Source organism: Gopherus flavomarginatus, chromosome 11 (assembly GCF_025201925.1).
Source record: "Gopherus flavomarginatus isolate rGopFla2 chromosome 11, rGopFla2.mat.asm, whole genome shotgun sequence".
In the NCBI taxonomy this organism is placed as follows: domain Eukaryota; kingdom Metazoa; phylum Chordata; order Testudines; family Testudinidae; genus Gopherus; species Gopherus flavomarginatus.
The window spans coordinates 27,876,936-27,882,935 of record NC_066627.1 but is presented as its reverse complement, the minus strand read 5'-3'; positions in this window follow the sequence as shown (position 1 = coordinate 27,882,935).

Genomic DNA, 6,000 nt, shown 5'->3' with positions numbered 1-6,000 from the left:
TACTGCAAGACAAACCCAAGAGAGAAACCAACAGGACTCCACTGGCCATCACATACAGCCCCCAGCTAAAACCCCTCCAACGCATCATCAAGGATCTACAACCCATCCTGGACAATGATCCCACACTTTCACAGGCCTTGGGTGGCAGGCCAATCCTTGCCCACAGACAACCTGCCAACCTGAAACATATTCTCACCAGTGACTGCACACCACACCATAATAACTCTAGCTCAGGAACCAATCCATGCAACAAACCTCGATGCCAACTCTGCCCACATATCTACACCAGCGACACCATCACAGGACCTAACCAGATCAGCCACACCATCACTGGTTCATTCACCTGCACATCCACCAATGTAATATACGCCATCATATGCCAGCAATGCCCCTCTGCTATGTACATCGGCCAAACTGGACAGTCTCTACGGAAAAGGATAAATGGACACAAATCAGACATTAGGAATGGCAATATACAAAAACCTGTAGGAGAGCACTTCAACCTCCCTGGCCACACTATAGCAGACCTTAAGGTGGCCATCCTGCAGCAAAAAAACTTCAGGACCAGACTTCAAAGAGAAACTGCTGAGCTTCAGTTCATCTCCAAATTTGACACCATCAGCTCAGGATTGAACAAAGACTGTGAATGGCTTGCCAATTACAGAACCAGTTTCTCCTCTCTTGGTTTTCACACCTCAACTGCTAGAACAGGGCCTCATCCTCCCTGATTGAACTGACCTCGTTATCTCTAGCTTGCTTGCTAGCACACATATATATACCTGCCCCTGGATATTTCCATTACATGCATCTGAGGAAGTGGGTATTCACCCACGAAAGCTCATGCTCCAAAACGTCTGTTAGTCTATAAGGTGCCACAGGATTCTTTCCATCAATGTAGCTACTATTGTTCAGGCACCAGGTGTTCCTACACAGAAAAGCTGCTTCCATCAGGGTCGGCTGCAATCACTACAGGGTTATGCCGACATGGCTATGTCGGTGTAGTCTCTGTAGTGTACACATACCCGTACATAGAAACAAGCACGCACACACTAACACACATCCGCTTCCAAATATTGTGCCCACTCCTTCAGAGGCTGTTTTATAGAGAACCACATTCTGTAGACATCCACTTATATAGTAATAATATTAACCGTCGTCATTAAGAGGAACAACACTGCCCACATGAACCAGAATCTACATGGTCCAAACAAGATTAATACACGGCTGCTACTCTGAAACAACACATTTCTTTAGCATACAAAATTAGTTACTTGCAGCCAGCCATGAAAAGATGACCTACAAATGCTTAATGCGCTTCTGGAAGGTGCTCAGATACTACGGTGCTAAGGGTAGTATAGGAACCTATATAGAATAGAATAGCAAGGCAATTTCTTAAAAATGGGATATTGCCTATTTTTGCCTCTTTATGAGGAATAAGAATGATTGAGTGGATTTTGTTGATGGTTGGGGTTTTTTTTAAGTATTATTTTCTATTTTATTTTACCTTAAAAATATCAGGAATATAAAAAATCTGGTGCCCCTTGGTTTTTTCCAGGAGGATTTGGTGGAGGTCTCACATTAATACTGGGAAATTTCTCAAACCTTAATTAAAGGAGTGCTGTTGACATTTTCACAAAGACTTTCTTTTGTCCAAGTGTTTACAAGGTGTTTGGCTTAATGTTAATATTAACAAAAGTAAGCAAACAAAGAGTTTGAAACAAATCTGCCTCCCCCCTGCACAGTTGTTTGACCTTAATCAATAGCATTCCATTTCTCTATAGCGCTTCAGGGTAGATAAGAGCTGAACTGCTAATGTAAAATGCAGGAAATTTTCTAACAAAGCTTCTAGGCCTTCTTCATTCAGCAGAAAAATGTAAAATAGGGGCACCCAGCTGACATGTTTCCCTCCGTGTGGGACGCCTTTTTAAATAACAGTTATCAAAGTAGCAGCCATGTTAGTCTGTATCCGCAAAAAGAACAGAAGTACTTGTGGCACCTTAGAGAGTAACACATTTATTTGAGCATAAGCTTTTGTGGGCTACAGCCCACTTTATCGGATGCATAGAATAAATAACCTAACTCAAAGGGCCACTGCACAAGGCCAAAATTCCAGCTCAATCACAGTAATAAAGAAAAGGACCTGGGGGCAGCCTTTCAGCAGCACTCAGACCTGATTTCCAAGTGCTCAGCACCAACCATACAGACCAGATTTTCTAAAAGGGCTCAGCACCCAGAGGTTGCTACAGTGATACTTATGAGCAAATATTCAAAAGAGCACAGCACCCGATGTGCTAAAATCTGGCCCAATTGAGGGGGCCGGGCCCATCTCAAAATTCCAGCTGGGCCCACTCCCTTCCCTTTGTACTAAACCCCATGGTCCTTCCTTCTCACATGCAGCAGAGCAGACCTAGGGGATCTGCCCTTTTACTGGCTACATCCCTTCCCCCTGCTGCACAGATGCCAACTCCTCCATGAGAGGGGAGGATGTTAGTCTGACTCTGCCAGTTCTACCTCACAAGGCATGGGGGGGGGGATGTTTTAACGCCCTCCCTCCTCCCCAAATATCTATCACGCTGGGAAGCAGCTAGTGATGGTCGCTGTCAGCAGGGGGATGCTGAGCTAGATGGACTGCGGGGCTGCTGCAAGCTGGCGTTGCCCACCTTCCTATGTCTATAGGGATCAGTCTTGGGCTGACCAGTCCAGACTGGACCAAACAATGCTTAAGCTGTCGACGAAAGCTATTATCCCAAGGGCAGAGTAAGCTCCACCCACTAGGGGCTAAACCCCCAACCCTGATAGCTTGCTGCCAGCTGTTGAAATAAAGTAGAATACTTGTGTCTCTGCTTCAATCCCCCACTGTGCTTGACATCACGTGTCCCCCTTATCCTCCCGTGGGCTGGTCCTGAACTCACTCATGGTGCCAGTGTTAGAATGAGGCTGTGCTGTTAAAACTGGGAGGGACGGGGGTGTTGAAGTCGGCTCACCCTGCACACACCAGTGGGACAACCAGTTGAGCCCCCGTTCCCGAGGGGCTGAGAGGGAGCCAGCTGAAAACAGCTGAAAAATTCTAGTGCAGACACAGCCCTGGCTGTCGTGGCTTAAGGGCTTGTTTTCTTGGCCCTGGCTGGCTTGGATTGCCCTGGGGGTTTAGCTTTGTATCCAGGTATCCCTGCCCTTTCTGGTTTTTAAATAGGAATTTACACATATCATATAAAATGCCTCCTGCTGCTGCTTATTGAAAATGGATCCTAGAAAAATCAGCTCTGAGGAGCAGACAAAACTATGGTAATGGGGGGACATGACAGGAAACCTCTACGCTGAGCACACAGTGGCTCTTCCCTTCTGGGAGAGAGAACACATGACGCCACTCTCCAAAACAAGAGAAACCGTCCCTCCCAAAGCAGCTTTTCCCACGTCTGTTCAATGTTTCTGAGAGTTTGATCATTTTGAAGAGGGGAACAAGCATGCTTCTGAAATCAGCCTCTCCTGCCTGCTGCTGCCACCCCTGTAGCAACAAGTCTGTGCCCAAGGACCAGCCCTCCCCAAAGTCAATTCTCTGGCCCTAGATTCTGACACCCATAAGTGCTGGAACTAGGGGTGCTGTAGGTACTTCAGCACACCCTGGCTTGAAGTGGTTTCCATTATATACAGGGTTTACAGTTTGGTTCAAGGGCTCTCAGCACCCCCCATTCTATAAATTGTTCCAGCATGCCTGCTGACACCCCTTTATGGGACGGTCCATGATCGAGGACCAAGCTTCCCTCAAACCAGCTCCTTTGTGCACCCCAGAATGGAGGGACCATCAGGGAGTAAATAAGTAGATAAACCAAAACATTACCTGCCAAAAGGAGAAAGTCAACCAGGCAGGGCTGTCCGGTCACGCAGCACTGGAGAAAGCCGAGTGTGTAACTAGTACCAGTTGCATAAGGGTGTTATTTACACACACCCCCTCTCTGTTTTTGTTTTGGTGAATTAGTCTGAAGGTCAAAAGGAATATTCTCAAGGAGTGGCTTATGCCAGGAAGTAAATTATTACCCTGCCATTGCTCTGAGGGGACACAGAGGTCCTGGAGAGCCACTGGGGGTGGGGGGTGAGGACAAATCTCCCGCGGAAGAATTAGAGGGCAGCTCACCACAGAGAAATGAAATGAAGTGAAAAAGGTCTGAACAAAGTGCTCTGTTTTCCAAAGGCAGGTCACATGCTGGGCACTAGCTGAGGTAATTAAGCATGTGTCACCTGCTAAACGTTGGCAACAAGAGAGGCAGGGGAATGTCAGGAGTCCTGAATCCAGACACAATCCATCGGCTAACAGCTAGAGCAGGAGTCGGCAACCTTTCAGAAGTGCTGTGCCGAGTCTTCATTTATTCACTCTGATTTAAGGTTTCGTGTGCCAGTCATACATTTTAATATTTTTAGAAGGTCTCTTTCTGTAAGGCTATAATTTGTAACCAACTATTGTTGTATGTAAAGTAAATAAGGATTTTAAAATGTTTAAGAAGCTCCCTTTAAAATTAAATTAAAATGCAGAGCCCCCTGGATCGGTGGCCAGGACCCAGGCGGTGTGAGTACCACTGAAAATCAGCTTGCGTGCCGCCTTCAGCATGTGTGCCATAGGTTGCCTACCCCTGAGCTAGAGCATGGAAGTGGGATGACATCAGTGGAAGGTCCCCATTAAATGCTGGATTCTCCTCTTCTCATGGCTCCCTAATAGCTTTGCGATTTATAGCCCCCTACGAGCCTCCTGCAGCCCTGTATGGAATCACCACAGGTATACGAAGAACCATGAAAAAGTGAGGGTTTGGTGTTGTTTCTATGGAGATAAAGAGACTCCTGAATGGGAACGTAAAAGGCTTTCCCACCAGAAAGGTTGGTGTGTCCAACTCCTGGCTGTATGTTACAATTACAGCTTGGCAGGAAATGCCTTTTCCATGTAGGGAATATTTTTGAGATGTCAAAAAAAGTTCCTATCTTGAATTATGACAAAAACTGACCACAAAAATGGCTGCAAAAATTCCATCTGGGTCAATCGAAACATTTTGCTTTGATCATGTTAAATACATTTCATTTTGAATTTTGAGCTTGTTCCTTTAAAAAAAAATATACTGACATTTCAAAACAAAAAGTTGTTTCAACTAGAAAAAGTCCCCAAAACTTTTCCGTGTGAATATGTCAGAACTTTTCAACAACTTTTTTCTCAAAAGTTATACAAGTCAGGAGACTCATCAAAACCCCTGTTTCGCAAACAGTTTAAGTTTCGATTAATCCGCATTTTTCAGCAAAAACAATGGTTAATCAAAAAATTCCTGATCGACTCTTGTTATAATACACTGCAAGGACACGGTGCTTTGTGGGGGCAGCATACAGCGAGGAGCCAATGGATTGAGGGACACAGGTTACAGCTGGGGAAGGCTGGACTTTGCAGGTAGTCCCCAAACTTTCTGATGCACTGAATCAAGGTGCTGGATCCCAGCACCCCGAACTCTGGGACAGCTTAAGCCTCTCTCAGAGATGGATTGTACATGCTTTGTTCTGCAAGGCTTGGAATTGGTCAAACTTGGCTGTATTCCCTGCTGCCACAGATTACTGGGGAACAGAAACTCCCCTTTGGTAAGAAAGCCTGATGCCCAGGAGTTTCGCCTTCACAGAGTGAATCAGTGGTTGCCTTGACCCTTAGGGCGCTGTTTAACCTTGCACCAATATTTCTGTCTGCACCTCTTGAACATGGCAGCAAATGCTGGTATGCAAAAGAGATCTTATCGTATCAGACAGCTCAGCAGTTGCTTAAAGGTCTCTCATGCCCCACGCCCGTGCTGGGGGCGTTAAGGGGCTGGTACGAATCATGGCTTTGGAGGCAGAGTGGAATTTTCCAGTCGTATATCGAGGCCCTTCACAGCAGCTGAGACACCACAAGAACTCTGGCCTGAAGGGGAAATGGCCCCTGCTGGACATGCGGCATAGCTGTAGCCGTATCAGTCCCAGGATATTAGAGAAGCAAGCAGA